Source organism: Physeter macrocephalus, chromosome 11 (genome assembly GCF_002837175.3).
Source record: "Physeter macrocephalus isolate SW-GA chromosome 11, ASM283717v5, whole genome shotgun sequence".
In the NCBI taxonomy this organism is placed as follows: domain Eukaryota; kingdom Metazoa; phylum Chordata; class Mammalia; order Artiodactyla; family Physeteridae; genus Physeter; species Physeter macrocephalus.
The window spans coordinates 152,423,442-152,448,382 of NC_041224.1; the positions used below are offsets into that span (position 1 = coordinate 152,423,442).

The following is a 24,941-nucleotide window of genomic DNA, read 5'->3' on the forward strand; positions in this document are numbered from 1 at the left end:
GCTCCCACATTAAAGAAGGCCGTCAATTCAAGTTACCCTTTCTCATTTTCTGTCTCCTACTTTTTTTCTTCTTCTCCAAGATTATTTGCAGAGTTAAATTTTCTTGAAAGTTCTTTTGTGGTGTACTCGATAAGAAGGCTCATAAAACACTCCAAATACAGCATGTGGTGTAAATGTTGAAACAATAAAAATGACGAGGTAAGTAACACTATCCCTGAGGATAGCGGTGGCCCGTTTTAATTTAGAGGGCGCCAGCTACACGTCAGCGAGGGATTCAAGAACTACCGGGCAATCCACTCCGGACCAGGAATCCCCAAGACAACCCTGACGCCACCAAAGTTTCCAGTCGCAGCCAGCTCTCGGAATTGACGGAAGGAGCCTCCGCCCCGCTGAGCCGCTCTGCCAGTTTTCTCGCCGGAGCTCAAGTGTCAGGAATTTCTAGTTTTTTTTTCCCCCTTCCTCGGGCAAATCTTCATCTGCACCTTCCGCGACGCTGGGAACAGGTGAGCCGGGCAGCGGCGCCCTTAGGACGCGCTCGGGTGCCTCGGCCCCGCCCGGGCCGCCGCCCCGCCCTGTCCCGCGCCTGTTGGGGCCCAGGTGCGGGAGCCCAGGTGCGCGCGGCGCCGGCTGCAGCGTCGCTCGACACCCGACAGCGGGCGCCGCTGCGGCAGCTCCCGAGCGGCGGAGCTGAGCGCCTTCGCGACTTGGGGCAGCTCCTGCGCTCGGCCCTGCTCGGCGGCGAGAGCTCCGCCCGGGCGCCGGGTTCCCTAAGCTGCGGGAGCAGGCGGACGGGCGCCGAGGGGGCGGACCGAGCTCTGCGGACCCCGCCGGCCTGGGGTGACAGAGGCGGGCGAGCTGGGAGCGCCCAGGAGCGCGGAGAGCGGGGCCAGCCCCCAGCGCGCTGGAGACACCCGAGCGACCTGCGCCCTTGACACCATGCGACCCACAGCGCCTCCGCGCCGGCCTCGGGCTTCGCTGTCCGCTCGCTGAGACCCCGCGCTCGCCACGGCGGAAACTCGGGAAGGCCAGGCGAGACGTTGGAGAGCCGCGCGGAGACTGACCCAGGCGTCCCCTCCGCCCCCAAGAAGCTGCCGGCCCCTTGATCCCTGGGCTCCTCTAGCTTTACCATGAACCTGGCGCAAGCTTGGCGTTAGGAGAAATTCAGAAACCGGAGGGGGAGTCAAGGCAATTCTTTGGTTGCTAAGGTAATTGTAGTTGTTACAGAAATGGGCAAGAAACAAATGGGGGAAAAGATGTTTTAAAACGGTATGCCCTTCACCCTTCCAGTTCATGTGTGTTGATTTCATTTCATTTCCTGGGTGTAGATGCTTGTCCATTGCAGATACGTGACAGGTGTCGGGGTGTGTGTGTGTGTGTGTGCAGTTTGGGACTGTAGAGGCACGAGCTTACATAAGTGGTTAGGCAAGCTGGCGTGTGGAGTTGTGTGGGACGGGTGCAGGTCTGCATATAAATCATGTTCCTGGGTTTCTGGGTGTGAGGCGCTCACCGGCCGGCTGGGGCGAGCTGGCAGAGGGTATGTGCTTTTAGGTACTTCCAATCTTCTGATTCCGTGATCACAGGTAGGGCAGCTTTACCTCAAAAGCAGATGTTCATTAACTTTTTCTCTGAATAAGCTCGCCCATTTGTGGTTTGGAAGAAAAGCAAGCGAGAGGCGAGGTGTGGAGGCCAGGGGTGGGTGGTGAGGTCTGCTGTTTGGGGACTGCGGCAGGAAAGGGACGGGTGGGTATTTGCTGCGTGAGGATGACAACTGAAAGGGTTGTGTGAAGGACCGTGTTTACCGTTACTGTCAGGCTGCGTAAGAAGTGGCCCAGTGAGACAGGAAAGGAAAGTGACCCAGAAAATTTAATTTTGTTCAGAACGGAAGCTGCTGAATCTTATTATTTTTAATTTTGATGGAGTAGGAACGTTGTTTCTTTCTCTCTTGTTGAGACGAGTGGCACTTCCACGCTACAAACTTAAGATATTTTGGGTCTTGTTCTTGGCTTGGAATTGTTCCCTCAGTATTTATCAATGCTTAGCAGCTGGATCTGAAGGTAGTTTCTGATCAATACCTTTTAGCAGTCCCAAAGTAAAACTGCAAAAGTAGGCAGTAGTAGGTAAACTGGGACCTACTTTCCTAGGGTCCCAAAAGGGTTGGACCCTTTTTCTTAGCAGAGGGGGCTCGTGAGAGATGGAAGAATAAGAAATGGGCTTATAAGTGTCCGGATGGAGTTAGAGTCTGAGCCACAGGTTTGTGTGTGTTGTCAAAAAGTGTTAAACTGAAAGGAAACTGTCAGATTTGGCTTAATAGGTAAGACTTTTATGGATCAATTTTCACAGGTAGATAGGTAATTATATGGAGTGGGCACTGGGGGCTTGGTGAGAAACTTTCTGTGAATGGTATAGTCATTATATTCTTTCTCCTTCTTTTTTATTAATTTGTTATTTTTGTAATGGGTGGGACTGCCCTGTGAGAGAAAGCAAGTAGAGGACTGAGGGAAATTGGAGACTCTTCAGAGATTTACCTTTGTAAGCAAACGCTCACATGCTGAACAGTGAAAACCAAGATGGTAAATTTGTAAATTCTTTCTGCGTTCTCTGATATTACAAAGCTAAACTGTTGTGTAGATCTGGTGAGCTTATGTACTATAAATGTTGGTGTATTACTATATACATTTTTTTACCCCAAATAATTTGTTCTTTTCTTAAAGTGTCTGGAAATTCTAGAAATGTCAGCTTCTGTGAGGTATTTTTCTGAAGTAGGTACCCACTGGCGTTTTCTTTTCCATAGTAATTACATTTGTTCTTAACTTTACTTCCCTGTCTCCTTTAAGAAACTTTAATTAACACGCACTGAATTTATATTGCTGAGAGTTTCAGTAAAACAATGCTAGGTTTTCGTCCAGCCACAAATTTATCTTATCAAGTGAAGCATTGCAACAATGCTTTTGTGGCAGAAAGATCTCTTTAAATGAGACAGTCCTTATTTATTTATTTATTTATGATTTGTGGAATGAGATGGCCAATATAGATATTTTTTTAAATGAGCAAACATTTCTTGAGAAAGAAAAAAATTTTAAAGGATATTTCGGACAATGAAATTTGTCAGTAATTGTGGATGTTTTACTGTCCACAGGAACAGACTTTTATATAAAAATAGGATCATTCTCTTTCTTATTTCTCTGATATTCTCCCATGCATTTTATCCCCTGAACTCCTAAGACTTTGCCAGGAATTGCCAAACCTTCTGTATTGTGCCAGGGGTTAAACATCAGGGAGATATGAGTAAGGAGCTATGTGTCACATCAATGTTTTTCAAAAGAGATGCTCTCAGAGATCTCAATACTGGGATTAATTTTTCCTTTAGCTTCACAGTTAGCTTGTCTTAATTCATAGTGCTTTGAACCTAGGAAAGCATTAAACCTCTTCATTTTCACTGCCAGCTGGATGGAATATATTTACCGAATTTCATCTTCATTGTAACATATGGCATGATATAAATAATTACTACACACACACTATCCTGCTGTATGGAAAGAAATAGAATTACAAAATAAACCTTTATGTTGCATGATATGGATGTAACATTTCAAAAAAGTGGTTTTACTTTTTTCTTGATACCAAAGTAATAAATAACCATTGGGAAAAATTCAGGAAAATACAAAGGAAAAAATGGAAGATCGTATGTAATTCTCCCATAGAAGGTGAACCACTGTTGACATTTCTGCATACTATATATTTTTCTAGACTATATTCTGATCACATTATTCCTTGTATTTTTACCCTTCTCCCTATCCTGCCCCCACCCCCTGCAGTTTTCAAATTGTAAATGAAACTTGGATGTGTGTTAAAGGTTTGGGAAATTACTGCTAGTTTGCTGGATGGCTTTGATAGATCAGGTTTTAATTTTTGTTAGTGGTCTTTATTTTCAAAGAGACTAGTTTCTCTGTTGTCTTTGAAAGCCAGTGTTTGCACTTTGGATTGGCAAACCTTGGCTCCCCGTAAGATTTAGGATTTAAAGCATCAGAAAAGAAACAGAAAGTACCTTGGCCATGCAGGGCTGGGGATGGTGGTGGGAGACCTGAGTTCTGGTTTCAGTTTCTCCACCAACTCTTCACGTGCCTTTTGGGCTCTGGGCCTGTTTCCTCAAAGGACAAATGACACTTTTAGGTTTGTTTAGCTCAATAAGCTAACCACATACTTGTCGTTTTGACCTTTGATGAGGATGATCTTTGTTTGAAGCAGGTTTTCTCAAACACAGATGGTTGGGGGTTACCCCCAGAGTTTTGGACTCAGTTGGTCTGGAGCGGGGCCTGAGCATTTATATTTCTAGCATGATGGTCCCGCTGATTCTGCTGGTCTGGGGACCACCCTGAGAACTAGATGGTAAGTTCCTTGGGGGCAGAAACACTGTTGCACTTTTCTTTGCATCCCTCTGGACCATGCCTAGCAATGTACCTGCCAGTAAGTGCCCAGTAAACATTGGTCAAACTGCTATCAGTTTTCTCCATGGGGAAAATAACTTTCCGAAGTGGTCAGGATAAAAGAGATCATCATCCATAATTTGGAACCATTAAATCTGTAATAAGAATAATAATCAGTCATGAAACCCAGTTCTTCCAACTGTAGGGACAGCAAAACTGCTCACAAGTAGGCAGTTAAAGTGCACATTAAACCAAGTGAGTTACATTAAGTAACAACTCAGAGTACCTGCTTGACATGTTACAAACCAGGAAGCTTCTCCAATGCTTCACAGCTGCCTCCGTGAGACCTGTAAGAGGCAATTCTTTTTCTACTACATGCACATTCCAGTAAGGGGGAGGAAATTCACTATTAATTATCCCAACTACCAAGGCAGCCCATAAAGCAAGCAGTGGCCCAGACTCCACCCCCATCCCCCAAAAAAGGCAGAACAGTGCCATCCTGACCAGTCTCGGAGGGAGGACCGCATCTTATGACCCAGGAAACAAGAGAAGAGGGCACTGAGTGAGTGCATTTGCTAGCTGGGAGGTTCCAGCTGGCTGAAACACCACGGTCAGAACTTGTTGGTCTTCCTTGTGTGGCTACTTTGTGGCTAGAGAATGAATCCCTTCCTTCCACTTTGGTGTTAGAAACATAGGGTGCAGAGGACACCCATTTTTACAGATGGAAACTGAAAAATGTGTAAATATTTGAATATGAACAGAGTAGATGCTCCTGTGAGTGAGGCTATTCAAATGAGCTGTGGTGGAGACAGCTGTCTGGGCTTTTCGAAATACTTTGGTAAAACCATCAAAGGAAAAAGCCACCTTCAAGTTTTGGCATGGTGTAGGGCTCCCTTGTCCACTGCTGTCTGCCCTACCCTAGAGGCTATTTTCTTGCACAGGGGAAAGCACACGTTCACCAGAGGCTCCTGAGATGAGAGTGTCCTGTATGAACGCGGATGGGTGGGTGGTGGCAGCCCTCGGAGGTCCCCAGGCGCCTGTATTGCATTCAATCCAGGCCAGCCCCGAGCTCCCACAGAACTACCATCCATAGCTCTTCAAGTAGCACGACAGGCATTTTAAACCCTGTTCATTGTGTTTCTGAACCTCAATGTCCTCGTCTGTAAAATAAAAATAAAAAATATACCCCTTGAGTATGTGTGGCTGTGAGGAGAAGGGCAGAGGAGGCCCAGTAGCTGGAGAAGATGGGCCCTGTTACACCATACTTCCTGTTTTCTAAGAATTTTGATAATGAGTTACAACCCTGGTGGTTCCCTGTATGAAATCTGAAACGGGTTTCCACACATGGAAGGCAAGGAGAAGGAAGAAAGAGGGAGACCTCCAGATTGGTAGGTGAAAGATGTAATAAGCAAGGAAACTTACATAAGAGGCCTGTCTTCCACAGGGCCAGAGGGGTAGATCTCTGTACCCACCTGCCAGAACCTTAAAAATTTATGTTTTTCAGGCCTGTGTTTCTACTTTGAGGCTTTAACTGGGTTCGTCAAGTCCTCAGTCCAGATGGTCTCAACAACACCTTACTCTCTCTCTCTCTCAAGGCTGCATCCTTGCACATGCTCCCCACGGGGATGGTGGGGGCAGAACGTACGTTCCAAGCACGGGGGAGGGGTGAGGAGTGCCGCGATTCAACTTGCAGGTCAACTGGAAGCCACATCCTCTCTGTGACCTCCTCCAGCGGGAGTCTGTTGGGAAATACTAAGCATTTCAGGGCAATCGTTTCCAACTTTTTTCTATTCCTGAGGACTTGCTCTGTCAGCCTAGCATTTGAGGAACTCCTAAGTTCCTGGGAGAATCTTACTCCGTAGTTCTGACACTGGATGTAAGAAAGCAAGTGGCCCAAACACCGGAAGTGGAAAGGGTGGAGGGAGGATGATCTTTTGTGGCAGCCAGAGATCTATTTCCATGAGCCTAAAGGCCATTAGTCACCAGCAGGAAGAGAAGTGAAAAATAGGGGCTGCGGCTACAGTGATATCTCTCGTGCCAGACTGTGACCCACACCCGGACAAGGCCCTGTGCTATTTTCCTCTATTTCCTTGGTATCTCTTACAGTGCTTGGCACATGGTAGGGGTTTGGTAAATATTTGCTGAGTTACTGACTTGCAGAGTGACAGCTATGGGTGGGTGAAAATGGAAGGAAGGATGGACAAATACTGGTGCAGATGTGCGGACTGGACCAGATGTGGGTGCATGGACTGGTCTGGGTGCAGGCGCATGGGCAGTTACAGGTGAATATGCAAGGTACAAATGGTTATAACCCCCATCCTTTTTGTTTGCTTGATTCTGCCTGGCTAGATCCACCTGAGATCCATGATATAGTGAGGTCCTCGTCCTAGTTTGTAATTATACATCAATGTTTGTCTCTCCCACTAGGCTGTGGTCTGTTTTTTTTTTTTTTAAACCATAATTTTATCCTGCCCCCACCATGAGGCAACACACATAGTAAATGCTTGCGAGAAATTGGTTTTCTAAGCCAAAAGTTGCCCAGCCTACAGAGCTACGGATCTGTCATACAGCAGTGGACTGATCTTATAAGAAGTAGCACATGAAAAGCCTTTTGTAGAGCAAAGACTTTAACAAGAATTAGGTGGTATCACTCGCATTTTACAGATGAAGAAACAAGCTGAAGAAGAGGTTCAGCCACTTGCCCTAGGTCAGGTAGTTATTGAGTTATTAAAACCAAGATTTAAATCCAGATCTTATCTGACCCTAAGATCCCAAGTCTCTCTGATATATCACAAGGCCAGGGATGAACAGAAACCCTTCCCCTGAGATCATTTCAGTTGTTTTGGAGAGAAATAGAAATAAACAGAAAATAAACAATAAAGGATGTTAAGTGACAGTTTAGGAAAATAATGCATGGAATTTTATAAGTCAGATTGGGTAGCAAATAGGTCATGAAGACAGTAAGTACAGTCCAGTTCAGAGAGAGAACACTGTATAATCAGACCTGGAAGAGAGGCTTTGGGAAATAGGCAGAAATTTCATAGGTGAAGAGAGGGGATAACAGCAATCTTTTCAGATAATAGGTGTTAATAATAATAATAATTAAACCAATTATTGTTTGCTTTCAGAGTAAAAACTTATGTAAAAGCTTCATCATCAGAGTCATCCCAGACCAGCGTAGCTAAAACAATTAACTCCTGCCTCAACACAGTGCTCTGTATTCCCTTATCTGCTCCAGTTTTCTTCAGAGCTTTATCACCATGACATTGCACTATATGTTTTTTTTTTTTTTTTTTTTTGTGGTATGCGGGCCTCCCTCTGCTCTGGCCTCGCCCGTTGCGGAGCACAGGCTCCGGACGCGCAGGCTCAGCGGCCATGGCTCACGGGCCCAGCCGCTCCGCGGCATGTGGGATCTTCCCGGACCGGGGCGCGAACCCGGTTCCCCTGCATCGACAGGCGGACGCGCAACCGCTGCGCCACGAGGGAATCCCGCACTATATGTTTTTATTTATATTTTGTCTGTCTCTGTGCGCTAACATGTACACTCCCTGAGAGCAGGGACTCTGTTTTATTCCCTCTTGTAGCTTCAACATCTGTCAGTTTCTGATTCATAGTAATTGCTTGAGAGCTGTTTGTGGAATGAATGAAGGAAGGGTAAAGCCTTAGAAAATGGGTTGCAAACTCAAACACAGAGCCAGTTAGGTAAAGCAGATGAGTGAAACAAGTGAGGTTTCTTTTTCTTTTTTTTTTAACATCTTTATTGGAGTGAGGTTTCTTTCACAGTGGTAACTTAAGTTGTATTTTTTCATCAAAACCATGCTTTGTTTGTGTGTAAAACATGTAGGAAGTTTTTACTCCCAGAAAGAAATGTATTTATCCCCAGTTTCTTGAAACATGGGGCTCTCTGCCCCATTTTTGAAAGAGACATGGGTACCAAATAACACTATCTTTTTTTCTAAAAGCCAAACAGCCACCCATGTGTGATGATGAATGGCATCTGGTGCTGGACCTCAGGGTTGGGAAGCATTAGGGGCAGGTAAGGTCTGCGTTAAAACAAAGGGTGTGTGCTGCTCAGAAAGCTGTTGTCATCCATTTTTAATCCATTTTAGTCATTAGCAACTAATTCCAATTAGAAAAATATTATAGGGATCTACAATGCCCAATCCAAACAAAACGCTTGTTTGAGCTGGCTGTGTTTTTTCTTCTTGTGACCTCTGTAGAAGAAAGACAACAACTTTAAAAACAGTTTACTGTGTATTTTTCCCTGGAGCCACTATGTAAGTGCTACAGTGTTTAGATTCCAAACCAAGCAGTAAGCTGCTGTTATATTATTTTGCTGACCATACATCCTAAAACAAAGACTGATTCAGCAGCTGGTCAGAACAGAAAGGATGCATTCACAAAGAATACATTTATTGATTATATTTGAGTTTTTTTTTTTTAAGGGGAAGGCACTTTTAACTTTCAGAATGGCAGGTAGTTTAGGGACTTGGCTGCTGGTTCCTGCCTGTAGCCAGGGGTTTGTGACATTAGACAAAGCATCTTAATGCTATTGATCTGTGCTCTCCCCAGGTGCAGAATAGGGCTGAGAAACTGTGATTGCTCTGCAGGCATTCCTGTAAGAGAGAGTATTCCTGGAAATCTGAAGTTTAGTCACTCTTAGTTTGGGGGTGGGGGAGGATGGGGGAAGGGGAGGGGGTGTGCCTACCCCAGGTGACAGTTAGTCTAAGGTCTCTGCTGTTCTTCTCTGCTCCTTGTCCTGCTTGTTTGTGATGACAGTGGTCCCACTACTGAAGGCCCTTTTCTAGATGATGATTAATCAGATATGGCTTCTGTTTTCAAGAAGTTTAAAATTCTGTTGAGGGGAAAAAGATGGAGAAACCGAATGTGGTAAGACAGGCATGCATTCGTGGAATGGGGGAGGGATTACATCCCACTGGGAGATTTCATTGAAGAGGTTGAATGGATGAATTGGATGTTGGAGGACCTGCAGAGTTGGGGGTCTGCAGAAATGGGGCAGGGGACAGAGATGGTCAAAGTGTGCTTGAGGCATTTCAGTGTAAGTAAAAGGACAGAAGTGACAAAGTGTGCAAAGGATTTTTAATACCTCTCTACTGAGAGTCAGGTCCTCAGAGACCTTTCCGGCAGGGAAGTCCATGTTGAAGAACTTAGAACTTAAGGGGAAACAGGGATAGGGAAATCTAAATTTATGTTTACTGAAAGTAAAATGAGAAAACAAAGTAGATTGAGTGACATTTTCCTCACCTTATGTTGATAATAGAGGGTGTGTCACAATGAATTTCTAGTTACTTCTTACTATTATTCAGGAGATTGCTCCCCTGCAGTGAAATGCTTGTAACTGGTTTTGCTTTATTATAGTCAATGAACAATTCCCATGCAAATGGGCATTTTTCCCCACTATGTCAGGATCTCTGTCCAAATGTTCAATGCCTTTTAGACTTTCAGACTGAGAGGTTGACCACTGACTCCCAGATCTTCCTATGGCTTAAGGTTAAAGTGGATACATCTTGGGATACACTTTATTTAACTTGCTTGGCATGACCGGTTAGGAAGTTCTCAGATGTCTCACCCCAACGCATAGGGTATTTCACTTCATGCCAAAGCATATGCTGTTAATTCTAGGTTTTCATTTCTTTGGCTTCCTTTAGCTTTCAAAAGCTTCTCTGCAAAAACCACTTCTTCAGCCTGCCATCTGCCATACTCCCCCACTTAAAAAAAATCCATTTCTAATCCCCAGTTCCTTATATTTTCTAATTATCCTTAACAGGAATGACCAGTTGGCTATCAAAAGTGTATTTGGAAGTAGGTTGTTTTAAGTTGAACTGTACTTATTGGTAATTCTTAGTTGCGGAATGTTTCCTGTGGTTGAGATTGGTCATGTTGTTGGTTATATGAAGATGAATAGTGATTGATAAGACTAGAAATGCAAATTGGGGCCAGTCCATTGAAGAGATTAAATGCCACATATATATGATAAAGGTGATGATGTTAATGGTGACTCAGAGCTCTCTTGGATGTAGACAAAAAACAAAACAACTGCACTAAAACAAAATTCAAACCAATTCAAGCAAAAAGGAATTTATGTGACTAATATATCTGGAAATTCAGGCATGGCTGGATCCAGGGACTTAAATGATATCATCAGCACTTCTTACACCTCATCATCTTGATATCCTTCTTCTGTGACACTATAAAAAAAGAAGATGGTCATTAATCTCCCTCCCCTCATATCCTTTCAGCCTAATCCCTCACAGGGAAGGGGCCTTCTTTCTTCCAGTATTCTTATCTCAGTCTCAAGGAAGGACCCTGAGTGGTCCTGGTTAGAGTCACATGTCTGTCTTGGTCCAATCAGTGTGCCCAGTGATATGGCATACTCTGCTGAGGACAGTTTACAAGCCCATCTTTCTGTATCAGAAGAAGTAAATTTAACAGCAAATATATATACATATATATACACGTTTGTATATATATGTATATACACACATATATATGTGTGTATATGTATATACACACATATATATGTATACACACACACACACACATACACATACACTGGGCAAAAAGATACAGTAACTGCCTCAATCTTCTAAACTGGCTGGAAGACTTTGGATTTTATTTGCTGGGGAGTAGAAAGTTATTAAGAACAAGTGCAGAGTATTTCAACTACTCTTTGGAAGTTCTGAGATATTTTATAAGAGTTGGAAGACTTTCAATACCCAAAATAAAGCTTTTGGATAATGTGAAGCATTCCTTCAGTTGTGTGTTTCTAATCTTGTTTCACTTCTATACCAGCTCTCTTGTTCAATGATTATTGCTCCTGGTCTATGCCTACACACAAACATTGGGATAAGTGTGTATGTATATAGTGGTGACAGATACAACCTCTGGCTCCTCCACCATCCCTGCAACTGTATCTCTGCAATTACATCACTTTTTCATGGCTGTACCTGAGATGGCTCAAGTGCCACCATGAGAATCAAAGATGCTCTGTCCTATATCCTTTTCCCAGAATATTTGCACTCTTTCCAGAAAAGTACACAAATCATTGCTCAATGAATTTTCAAAGAGTAAATACATCCATATCGTCACTCCTAGGTTAAGTGAGAGAATATTTATTACCATTCCCCCAGAAACTACTGCATGCACCCTCCCAGTGGTACTACATACCCCCCTTTCCCCAGCGGTGACCACTAACCAGATTTCTAACACCATAGCACTCTCATTTTTGAAATATGTGAAATATATATGGAATTACACATATATGTATATACTCTCTTTTTTTGTGGCTTCTTATGCACAGTACTGTTTGAGAGATTTATTCATGATGTGGTATGTAGCCATAGTTTATTTTTACTGCTGTATAGCAGCCCACTCTGTAACATTTCACAAACGGTTTATTCATCTACTGTTGATGGGCATTTGGGACATTTCCAGTTTAGGGCTACTGTGAATAATACGGCTATAATTTTTTTTAGTGTGTTTTTTGGTGCATGTATGACTGCATTTCTGTTTGGTATGCACCTAAGACTGGATTTCTGGGACATGGGGACATAATGTTCAACTTTAGGAGGGCCTTACAAAGAGATTTCCTAAGTGGTTGTACCAGTTTATACTCTTATCATCAGTTTATGAGTGTTTCAGTTTCTCCACTTACTTGTCAACACTTGGGATTGTCAAACGTTTGAATTTTAGCCATTATGGTGGGTGGATGGTGGTGCCTCATTGTGGTTTCAGTTTGCTCTGGTGACTAATGATTATTGTGCCTTGTTAGTCATTTTTTGTTGCTTTTACTTAATCTTTTGTGGTCCCTCTTCAAGTTTATTGCCTATTTTTCTGTTGGATTATCTATCCTATTGATTTGGAGTTTTTTTGAAAAACAAATTCTGAATACAAATGTTTTTACCAGATATTTGTATTTGAAGTGTCTTTTCCTATTTTGTGGCTTTCCACTTGACTCTCTTTTGATGAATAGGAGATCTTACTTTTAATAATCCAATTTGTCAATTTCTTCCTTTATGGTTATTGTTTTCTGTGCCTGCTTATGAAAGTTTTGCCTACCCTAAGGGTCATGAAGCTATTTTCCCACTTTAATTTATAGAAGCCCTGTTGTTTTGTCTTTTATCTTTAGGCAAAAAATCTATGGCATAAGAAAAAGATCTACTTTGCTTTCCATAAGTATATCCAGTTAACCCAGCACTACATATTGAAAAGTCTCTTCTTTTCCACTGCTCTGAAATGCCATCTTTGTTATAAATCAGGTGATCATTTATACGTGGATCGTGGATCTCTCTCTGCTTTCTAGCCCCTTCCATTGTTCTATTTGTCTATTCTTATATGATATCACACTGTCTTAACTAATATGGCTTAATAATAAATCTTGATATCCAGTAGTATGTCTCCTCCAGCTTTGTTGTTATTTTAAGAATAGTTTGGTTATTCTTAGCCATTTGCATTACTATATAAATTTTAAAATCGTCTTTTGATGGGATTTTGATTGCATTAAATCCCTAACACAAATTGGGAGTAAATTAATGTCTTTAGACTGTTGACTGTTTCAATGTATTAATATGGTAATCCCTTCATTTATTTAGTGCTTTCATTTCTGTCAGTGTTTTGTATCTCTCTATGTTGTAAATGCATCACACATTTTTCTTTAGATGTATTCCCAGTTTTTGAAGGTATATGATGCTATTATAAATGGTATCTTTTAAAAACATCATTTTCTGATTGTTTGTTGTGGGTATATAGAAATGCAATTGGGTTTTATATATTGACCTTGTATCCAGTGACTTTGCTAAATTCACCTGTTAATCCTAACAGGTCTGATAGGTAGATTATTATGGCTTTTCCATGTACACAATCAAATTACCTGCAAAAAAAAAGTTTTTACTTTTTCCTTTGCAGTCATTGTGCCTTTTATTTCTTTTTCTTGCCTGTTACATTGGCTGAGACCTCTTATATAATGGTGAATAGAAGTGGTCATAGTGGGTGTCATTGTCTCATTCCTAATCTCAGTGGGAAAGCTTCCAAAGTCACTGTATGTGTTTTTAAAATACCCCTTATCAAATTAAGCAAGTTCCCTTACATTCAAAATTTGCTCAGAGTATTTTCATGGGTGGATGTTGGATTTGAGAAGATACCTTAAAGCAATGTTTCATGGAATGTCTGTTCTCTGCACTTCCCTTTTCTCCATGTGTCCTCATTGCCTTGGGAGCACTTCTTTTAAAATTTTATCCAACTTTTCTAGTTGTTCTCAGGGGTTGGATATGGTACATTCTAAGCTGAACTATTTTTGTCTTCTATCTACATAATATGAGTAAAATCATACCCTCAGGAACCTATTCAGTTGTTATTTCTTTGACCTATATTGCTCCTGCCTGGTGAGCTTTATGAATAGATCTTTCTTTTGTCAAGTGTTGCTATCTCCAGAAGGGGAAAAACCTACTACTGTGAGTCATAAAAGAGCTGGACCCCATATTTAAGTGCCCAGTTTTAAAGATACTGATTTTTACCTGTTCTTACAATTAAAAGAAGAAGAAAGAAAAAAACAAAAAAAAAACAAAAAACAAAATCCCAAGGAAGAAAACTTAAAAAAAAGCCAATCCAAGTACTTTTCATCTTGGTACTTTGGTACTTGGTACTTGGTACTTTTCATCTTGGTCCCCTGGGAACATGCCATCCTCTTCATCTCTTAGTCAACCCATTCTTGTGCATAGAAACTGGCAAAGCTTCCCTATCCCTCCTATTTCTCCTGTAGCAGTCATGCCACCTTTCATGTGAAATAAGAGAATAATAAAATGTTAATTCTGCAGTCCCCAGAGTCAGTAATATTAGTCACTATTAGTCAGTAGTATTAGACACTGTGATCTTAGAAGCCATACTTATATAAGTCCTCTAATGTGAGAGGACAGGCACTTGGGATCTGAAGACCTGCATTTTCATGCCGCTTTGTTACTGACCAGGAAGATGACATGCTAGTGTAACTCTATCTCCCAGGCCTTGGTTTCAGCTTCTGAAAGATTAAGTGATTGGGCGTGTTCAGGGAACAGAAAAAATTTTGTGTAAAGGATCAAAGAGTAAGTGCTTTGAGCTTTGTGGGCCGCATGGTCTCTGCTGCAGCTACTCAGCTCTGCCCTTGTAGTACAAAAGCAGCCAAGGCAATAAGGAAACAGATGGGCGTTTATAGAACTTTGTTTATGGGCACAGAACTTCTATTTGTATACAGTTTTCATGTGTCATAAAATATTATTCTTCTTTTAACTTTTTTCAGCCATCTGAAAAGGTAAAAATCATTCTTAGCTAACAGACCACACAAAAGCAGACACGGGGGTCGGGGCGGGGAGGGGGAATGGGGAGTTAGTGTTTAATGGGGATGGGGACAGAGTTTCACTTTAGGAAGGTGAAAAATTCGGGAGATGGATGATGGTGAGAGTTGCACAGCAACGGGAATGTACTTAGTGCCACTGAACTGTACAGTTAAATATGGTCAAAATAGTATGTTTTATATTATGTGACTTTTACCACAATAAAAAACCATTTAAAAGAAAAACAGGCGGCAGGCTAGGTTTGTCCCAAGGGCCCTACTTTGCCAACCCTTGAACTAGCTGATTGTCAAGGGCTATTTTAGAGCTCTGTGTTAGGCATTGATATGCTAATCTTTTAAAAAATATTTTTTTTCTGTCCCATGAACACTGTTCAAAAGAGTCTTATTCCTTTCTCTTAGATCAATTTAGAATAAGAAAATAAAAGATTTTATTTCCCTTTATTTCTTCCCTGACATTTGCTGTTTCATTTGGTAGATCTAAGTTTCTGACCTATATGATTTTCCTCTGCCTGAAGAACTCCTAGCATTTCTTGCAGGCAAGTCAGTTAGTGATGAACTCACTCAGTATCGATGTGAGAAAATTTAGTTTTCCTTCACTTTCGAAGGATCATTTCACTAGATGTAGAATTCCAGGTTGGTGTTTTTTTTCGTTCAACATTTTAAGTATTTAGAAACTAACACACCATTGTAAAGCAGTTATACTCCAATAAAGATGTTTAAAAAAACCCAGTATTTTAAGTATTTGACTGTACTCTCGTTTGTATGATTTCTGGTGAGAAGCCCCCTGTAATTCTTATCCTTGTTTTTACATAGTTAAGGTTTTTCTTCTGGTTTCTTTCAAGATTTTCTCTTTGATTTTCTGCACTTTGAATACAATATGTCTAGGTGTAGTGATCTGTTTTGTTCTGTTTTAATGTATACTGATTGGTGGTCTCTGATCTTTCTGGATCTGTGTTTTGGTGTATGTCATTAACTTTGGAAAATTCTCAGTCATTATTCCTACAAATATTTCTTCTTCTTCTTTCTCTTTCTTTTCCTTCTGGTACTCCAATTACACAATGCCTTTTGATATGTACCATAGTCTTTGGATGTTCTGTTCCATTAAAATTTTTTTTCTCCCTTTTTTTCAGTTTGGGAAGTTTCTATTGACCTCAAGCTCACTGAATTTTTCCGTGGCCATTTAGAGTCCACCAATGAGTCCATTGAAGGCATTCTTCATTTGTTACAGTGTTTTTTTTGACTTTTAGCATTTCCTTTTTAAGGCGTTTTTTTTTTTTTTAAAGTTTCTATCTCTGCTTTCATTACCATCTATTTTTCCATTAGAACCTTTAACATATTTAATCATAGTTATTTTAAATTTCATGTCTGGTAATTTCAACATCTGTGTCATACCTGGTTTTCATGACTGCTTGTCTCTTCAGATTGTGTTTTTTCCTTGCCTGTTAGCATGGCTCATGATTTTTTGCTGAAAGCCAAACACAATGTATCAGGTAATAGGAACTGAAGTAACCAGGCCTTTCACCTGAGGTTTTATTTAATTTGGCCAGGAGTTGGGCTGTGCTCAGTGTTTGTTGTAGTTGTAAGTGCGAGAAGCTTCAAATTCCCCTGGTGTTCTTGTTTTTGCCTTCTCTCTTAAATTAAGGTTTCCCTATGTGCTCTTCAGAGACAGTGTCTTGGAGGTCTCTGACCTGTAATCCACTGTTATTATACCAGAGCCTGTCGGTGTGGTGGGAGGGTGTAGATGAGGAACAATGTTCTATCACCTTCCAATTAAGGGCAAAAGTGGAGCGACTTCCCTTCTGTAAATGCAGCAGCACTTCCCCTACTGCAGTGGAAGGAAGACCAAGAACATGGTGGTTTAGGTGAGGGTGTCTCAAGATGAGAGACTTGCCTTCTGCTGGCTTCCATTTCTTCAACAGATTTTGAAGTGAGCCCATCAACTGAGACCGTGTGTGAAGCTCGAACAAGGAGAAGTTATGAGATAGCCAACTCAGAAGGGGAGAGAGCAAGCTTGACGGGAAAACCTTTTAGGTTTGGTGGGCAGTGTTGACGAACTACCTAAGTTACTTATTTATTTATTCATTTATTTATGGCTAACTCATTTAAAGTTTGCACTCATGAATTTAAAATGCAGCTTGTCAGCTTGGTGTGAGTGATTTCCTCCCCACCCCAAAGCATTCACCTGCTCGGATGTGAGCTTGGATAATATCATATGGCCGAGAGTCGGGTTCCCTTGGTGTTGGAATTTTCTCAGGAAATATGACACAGAAAGGGGGAGGTGAGGAAGTTGAGGATATTTGCAAAGGACTGATGATGAGTGATTTTTTTTTTTTTTTCTTTTTGCGGTACGCGGGCCTCTCACTGTTGTGGCCTCTCCCGTTGCGGAGCACAGGCTCCGGACGCGCAGGCTCAGCGGCCATGGCTCACGGGCCCAGCCGCTCCGCGGCACGTGGTATCTTCCCGGACCGGGGCACGAACCCGTGTCCCCCGCATCGGCAGGCGGACTCTCAACCACTGCGCCACCAGGGAAGCCCGATGATGAGTGATTATAATGATGGAGGCAGGGGGAGAAGAAAGTGAAGGCAGAGTGAGGAGCAGTAATGAATAGTACCAAAGGTGTGGTTGAAATGGATTGAATATTTGTAGAGAATGTTCAATAAGCGATCTGGAAAGAGGGGCAGTGGACAGAGTGTACCTTCTCAGCCTGTGTTGGGATTGGAGGTGGTACAGTCACCAGCGATGACAAGGTTCAGCATGTGGCTATGCAAGATGGTAGCTGAGGAGGAGGCATGAAGGAAAAGGGTTTAGATGAGGAAAGAAAAGGGTGGAGAAACCAGCCAGCTTTGGCTCTAATGTTAAAGTCACTGAGGTTGACCAAGGGATGGAGAAAACCTCTGAGACCTCGGAGCTGGAATCTTTAGGAAATGAAAAGGCTTAACAGGAGAGAGGTAGGAAATAGCAGTGAGAATGGGTAGACAGTGGCATGGCCAGATGGTCTGAATGTCATGAGGGCAGGGCTTTGTGTAGGAAGACGGGAGGGAAATCATTTGAAGCAGCAGTGGAGAACCAGGAGGATGCTTGCTTTGCTTCTTGGTCTTGAGATAGGTGGGGTGAAGACAGCTAGGTTTCAGGGAGGGGATGTCTTTGGGGGAAGCCAGGGTTCCAAGAAGGCCACAGAAGGTCGGAGTTCAGAGAGGAGGCGGAAGGACATAGCGGGCATGCTGTTTACAGGAGAATTCCGAAGGCGGAAGGAATCCGTGAGGAGCTGGCGGGCTCCGCGTGTCCAGAGCCGTGTGGAGTTCAGAGCCCCCGGTAAGAGAGGGTTCCTGGTGGACCTGAACTTCAGCAGCAGCAGCGACTGCAGTAACAGGACCGTGAGGCACATCACACCGCCAAGCACATCCTGTTACGTGAAGAACTTCCCACTTCTCCCTCCCAGCTGAGTTTTTTTTTAGGACTTTTGTTTAGCAGAAGGATTGAAAAAATAATTGTCTTTACAAGTAGCTTTGGTGGATTCATTTGTTTAGGCTGTCAGGCAGCCAAGCAACTTAGGGAAGATTGTATTTTCTTCATATGTCTTCAGGTAGGATTGGTATGGGGATGTCAGCTTCACTGATACACTAGCAAGAAGAAGGAAAGACCCATTAATTAGTTGAGAACCTACTGTGTACCAGTTGTACTATGTACCAGAAGTACCTGCTACTGAGTATGCTGTAATTAGTCTATAGGTGCTAAATACTGTGTATTGAAGTATATACTGAAATTTGTATATTTACAAAATTTTGTTTTAAATACTGTGTATCAGTGATTTCACTGGACACCAAGCTGCCCTACTGGAAACTCTGTGGGTATTGCAGTCAGTCCTGGATTTGAATTCTAGATTCTTGGCTGACAAGCTGTTTTATTGATACGTTGGGCAAGTGACCTATGTTCTCAAGCTTCAGTTTTCTCATCTGTAGCGTGGGAGTGATAACATCCACCCGTTAGGGTTTCTGTCATCGTCTGGGTGATTCTAATGAGCAGGCAAGGCGGAGAACCACTGGTACAGGTGATGAGTATTTGTTCCATTTTATGGATGGGGAAACCGAGGCTCCGAGAGGCTAAACAAGCATAGCAATACGCTGTTCATGGTCACACAGCTCTTAAGTGGCATGGCCGGGACTGAGAGCCAGTTCTTTGACCTCCGGACCCTGGCTTTATCCATCACAGTGAGTTTCTGGCCAAATTCAAGGGAAGTTAAAGGAGCCCCACCTCAGCATGGCTGCCCAGACCGTCGGTGGCATGGGGCGGGATGAAGGCATCAGGCAAAGAGAAGGCAGGCTCCATGGAATCTAGGTCACTAGTTCCCAAACCTGACTGTTCTTCCAAATCACCTGGGGAACGTTTCATTTATAAATCTCCACGGACCATCCTAGGCCTACTGGATCAGAATTTCTGGAGCATGGGAACCAAGAACATGTATCTTTATAATCTGCCCCCCTCTCCAGTGATTCTGAGGCTCCTAGTCTGGTTCAGGTCCTTGGACCAGCTTTTGGGAACCCCTGAGTTCTAACTGAAGTCCTAAAATGATCAAGCGATTACAGTCTAGTAAAATTCTGGGTGCCTGGCATTGCCAGCAGCATTGGCCCCTAGGGGCTGAGCTCTAGTGCCTTGTTTTCAGATCTTTGGTGCATTACTTGAAACAGACACTTGAGCTGTCATGGAGCATCTGAACTTTGAGTATATAGGAGACGTCAAGTTGGCAGACTCTGCAGTAATAGAAAGAGTTATTTGTTCTTTAGAGCTATTGCTCTTCTTTCTTCCCTCTTGAGGTTCCTGCCCACTCAGTCAGATTAGAGCTGTATAAACAAGCTTGTACTACTGAGCTAGCACACATCTTGTAAATTTTTTTTTTTTTCTGAAGTACTTAACGTTGCTGATGTCAGAAAAAAAATCCACTGGGTTTTAATGGGCTGAGGCAAACAATGTGAATTGGATATAACACGGAGAGGAGGAAATAGCACCAACAGAAATTCTTATGTGGCAGCATAAATATTCAGACTATATTACAAGCAGGGTTTGGTTGCCTCTCCTGAAAGGTATTTCCCTGAATAGGGTTTCAAGGGCTGGATGCTAGAAGTGGCGAGCATGATGTATAGGGCTTCTTGCTGCGTGTGATGCTGGTTTTAGTGGCGTTGTAGTGTAATTGTAGTGGTCTGCTGCTTAGTTGTGTATCAGGATCACCCGAGAAGCTTGTGAAACTGCTAATGGCTCCATCTCAGATGCACTGAGTCAGAATACCTGAGGAGGAGGAAGCCTTTCTCCAATGCTTCTGATGTCAGTGGCCTGGCAGTTTCACTTGGCCAAACACTGGCCAAAAATAAGACTGCTGGTCAGTTGCAACAATTCATTCAGTGCCAAGGAAATTCGTGTGACTTGTTTTATTCTCTCTTCAAAAGCAACCTTGCAAAGTAGAGGGTTCTCTGCTTCCAGGTGAAGAGCTGGAAGTTGAGGGTGGAGGAATCAATTGCCAAAGGCCACACAGCAGCCTTGGTGTGGCCAGAGCTGAGATGCGATTCCTGGTCTGATTTCAAAGCCCCTCCCTTTTCCACATCATCAAGGTCCTTCCTACCTGCCCTGCTCAGCATCATTATCTGCTGGACCCTAGGCTTTGCTTGCTAAGGGGCTGGCATTACAAAGGAAAACAGCTGGCATTTGTTGTAACTGAAGCTACAAATGCAATGTAAGTTTGGAGTGAATTGCAGTCCTGACTTTCAGAAGATTTACTAATCAGAGTTTGAGTCATAGATGCTCAATTGTTCTGTTATTCACAGGGTCCCTCCTCACTATACTTTCCACCCTCCCACATATTCCTTCTGATCTAAATTGCTCATGGATTCCAAAAGTGGATTCCCGAGTTCAGGGCTGGTCCATGTCAATAAACCCTGGGGGAAATCTTCATGTGTGATTCCATCCCTAGGTCTTTGCTGATAAAGAGCCTTCTTTGCTGAGCAGTTTTAATGGCTTGTTAACCAGATGAGTGTTCTAGACGGAGTACACTGCATCTTAGTGAAATCTTATCAGTTCTGTCATTCATTAAAAATATTAAGAATCTGCCTGCCAATGCAGGAGACACTGGTTCAAGCCCTGGTCCGGAAAGATACCACATGCTATGGTGCAGCTAAGCCCGCGAGCCACAGCTACCGAGCCCGTGCGCCACAACTACTGAAGCCCATGCGCCTACAGCCCATGCTCTGCAACAAGAGAAGCCACCGCAATGAGAAGCCCGCGCACGACAGCGAAGAGTAGCCCCCGCTCGCCACAACTAGAGAAAGCCCGCACGCAGCAACAAAGACCCAATGCAGCCAAAAATAAATAAATAAATAAATAAATAAATAAGTTTGAGTACCTTCTAAGTGCCAGGAATAGAGGGGTAAACCCCACCGACAAAGACTCTGCCCAGGCAGAACTGGCTCTCTAGCAGCGGAGGTCCCTGATAAACAAGTGAGCAAAGTCATATGAATTCAGCTAGGTGCAAATCCCTGTTATTTCACTCTCCTCATTTGACTGTCTTCCACTTAATCTCCTTGAGATCAGATCATCGTCATGTTTTTTTCCTCCCGGGTGTCTACCACTTCTGGGGCTTCAGATGTTCATACCTGTGTTGGGACCCAGGCTGGAAGGGCCTCTTCTGCCTCCCCCAGACTCCTGTTCATCCTTCTGCTTTGATCGTAGTTGCCTCCTCTTCCTGCTCTGTGCTGTCATAACTGAGCACCCACATATTACAGTGTCCTTTATTTTTGGACATGTGTCACCCCTCCTGGACACTGAACATTTTAAGGAGAGACGATCTGTGTCTGATTTATCTTTATATCTCCCGCACAAAGCACGGAGCTTTGTGCAATTGGATTCTCAGCGTTTGCTCCAAGATTAAACGTTGAGTCCCACGGCACCTAGTGGTGGGTGGTAGTATTACAGGAATTGCTCCATGGGGAGGGATGCTGAGTCTGGGAGGGGATGCTCTAGCTTAGCAGTTTGGTGATTCTTTGAGAAGTTCAGCATGAACCTCGTCATGATTAGAGGAGAAGAGCTAGCATATAAGCAGTGATGATGGAAGAGAGGTGGCATGGAACATTCTGGTGAGTCTCTGAAGAAAAGTTAGAAATTTGAAATTCTGAGGTTCTGGGACGGAGCTGGAATACTAAGGATGTATAGCTAATGTCCACTGGGGCTGTGGCTTGACCTGGTTCCAATAGTTAGTTAGTTGCAGATCAGGTGGGGGATCCAGGCTTCTCAGTTCAGAGGGTTTTCAACTATGCTGGGACTGCGGTTTGTGACAGATAAGGAAACAAAGGCACAGAGACGTGAAGTAACTTGCCCCAGACCACACAGCTAGTGAGTGGAGCCTGGATTGAGACATAGAGACATAGATCTGTCTGATTAGAGAGGCCAGCTTGTCGCCACTAAGCTGTCATGTCTTGGAGATTGTGAAATGCGTGGTTGTAACACATTTGCAGTTTTCCTCTTCTGTTAGTTGAAAGCGACTAGAGAAAACTATTATTACTAACGTGTTTTCTTTCTATTGAAATACAGTTGTGTTTTCAGAAAAACATTCTCAAATATTAAAAGTCCCTATATTATTTACTGTATGTATATACATGTATATCTAAGTAACCTAAAGAAGGTTTTGTTTTTCTCCACCACTAAATTTAAAATACTCCTACTTCATTTTTATTGTACTTCATTTAAAAATAAATATTTATACTATGTTGTAGTGAATGAAAATCTAGTTCTTTAATTTTAGGAACCCAGCTCTATAGTCATTGATTTAATTAGAACATCTTTACCTGTGTAGGTTTCACATCTAGTACTCTCTAACATCTGTTGACATGTAGACTAGAAAGTGGTTGCATCACTATTTTAGAAATGCTTCTTTCTAGACACAGAAAAGTTAAATGACTTGTCTGAATTTCAAAAAGAGTTGATAGAGGAACCAAAAATAGAAGCTTTTCTACTACATATTAGACTCACTAAAATTCCAAACATAGAGGCTATGTACATTCACTGAGCAGTCTAAAGTCCAGAGCCTGGGACACCAGCCTGATTTAACACACAGGAATGTTGCTCTTGGGGGTGGAGGGGTGGCCAGGGAAAGGCGAAAGGAGGGCTGACACGATTGTTTCACGATTGTTTCATTTCCAAACTTGCTATCATTGCACAGTTTTCTGGGTGGAAGATAATATGCTCATTAAAGTGAAAGTGTTTGTTTTAAAATCAAGCAATAGAAACACAAGATGACTCTGTTACACAGATAAATGAGATACATAAATGGACTGTTTTTGTTTTTCATGCTGTGTCATATTCTGTGTTCAGGCAAAAGAGTAGGTAAATAAGTAGTTGTTTAAAAATGAAACAGTGTGTTGTTCATTTAACTTGAAAAGCTACTGATTAGAATAATAATGAGTGTTTTCATGTAGTACAATAGTCATAGAAATACTGATATTACAGTGGGTAGAGATAATAGAATGACGCTCTTTATTTCTGCTTGTAATCTAACTTTTAAAATGCACCCTGATTCATAAATGATGAAGAAAACAAGCAACATTATTCAAATGGGATACTTGGGGCAATTAAATTCTTAGCTTAAATTATAAATTCCTGTCTCTTCCCCATCTTCCGCCGAAATTTGTTTTTACAGGATGACCTTTGGTGCCAACTTAGTTTATAATAAAATGTTTCCTGAGTTTTTATTTTAAATTGAAATGGCCTTTTCTGTCAAGTATGGTATTTATAGAGGTTTCTTTGATGAAAAGCCTCTGAATTTTGTGCAAATAACCCAGGCAGGCTCTTAGATTAGTGATAACATTTGTATAGGACTTTAATGGCTTTATATAATACTTTACACTCGATTTATTTGACCCTTACCTGTGAGTACTCAGTGGAATTCACATTTTACTGATGAGAGCAATGTAGGGGAAGGTGACTTGGCATGGTTCTGGGCATATAGCAGGCATTCAACATGTTCACTTTAAAAGGAAGGTAACAAAGGGAACCCAACAAGTTATTTAACTTGTTCGAGGTCACCCAGCAAACAGTGCACCATACCAAGAACTGAACTTGCTTCTTTAACTCAAAAATTCCATATGCTGTCATTGTCTCACTGCTGTCTTTTCAGGCTGTTAAAAAAAAGGTCAAATTAGAAAAATTCATTCCTATTAATTGAGATGAAATTCACATAACTTAAGCATACATTTCAGCGGCATTTAGTACATTCACAGTGTTCTGCAGACATCGCCTCTATCTATCTAGTTCAAAAATGTTTTCAGCATCCTTAAAGGAGACCCCATATCCATTAAGCAGCCATTCTATTCCCTCCTCCCCCCCACCCTCAGCTGCTGGTAACTATGAATCTGCTCTCTGTCTCTATAGATTTCCCTAGTCTAGATATTTCATGTAAATGGAATTGTACAATATAGGACTGTCTTAGTCCACTCAGGCTGTTATAATAGAATACCATAGACTGAGTGGCTTATAAACAACAGAAATTTATTTGTCACCATTCTAGAGACTGGGAAGTCCAAGATCAAGGCTTAAGCAGATTTGGTGTGTGGTGAGAACCCACTTCCTCGTTCATAGATGGCTTTCTTCTCACTGTGTCCTCACATGGTAGAAGGGAGCTCTCTGGGATCTCTTTTATAAGGACACAAATCCCAGTCATGAGGGCTCTGCCCTCATGATCTAATCAAATCCCAAAGGCTCTACCTCCTAATACCATCAGATTCGGGCTTAGGATTTCAACATATAAATTTTAAGGGAACATAAATATTCAGTCCTTACCAGTGACCTTTTGTGTCTGGTTTCTTTTACTTAGTATAGTGTTTTCAAGGTTGATCTATGTTGTAGTGTGTATCAGTATTTTATTACTTTGTTTGTTTTTTTAAAAATCTTTATTGGAGTATAATTGCTTTACAATGGTGTGTTAGTTTCTGCTTTATAATAAAGTGAATCAGTTACACATACACATATGTCCCCATATCTCTTCCCTGTTGCGTCTCCCTCTCTCCCACCCTCCCTATCCCACCCCTCTACATGGTCACAAAGCACCTAGCTGATCTCCCTGTGCCATGTGGCTGTTTCCCACTAGCTATCTATTTTACGTTTGGTAGTGTATATGTGTCCATGCCACTCTCTCA

General features: G+C 42.3%; 1 protein-coding gene across 3 annotated transcripts in view; it reads left to right on the top strand.

Moving 5' to 3' along the window:
* The first annotated feature begins 1,136 nt into the window (after window positions 1–1,136).
* Window positions 1,137–24,941, top strand: part of RGS6 (regulator of G protein signaling 6) — a 598,625-nt gene continuing 574,820 nt past the window's right edge. For all 3 annotated transcript variants that reach the window (XM_055088571.1, XM_028496111.2, XM_055088572.1), the window contains exon 1: window positions 1,137–1,205. The gene's annotated coding sequence lies outside the window, so the exon portion shown is untranslated. The remainder of the gene's footprint in view (window positions 1,206–24,941) is intronic.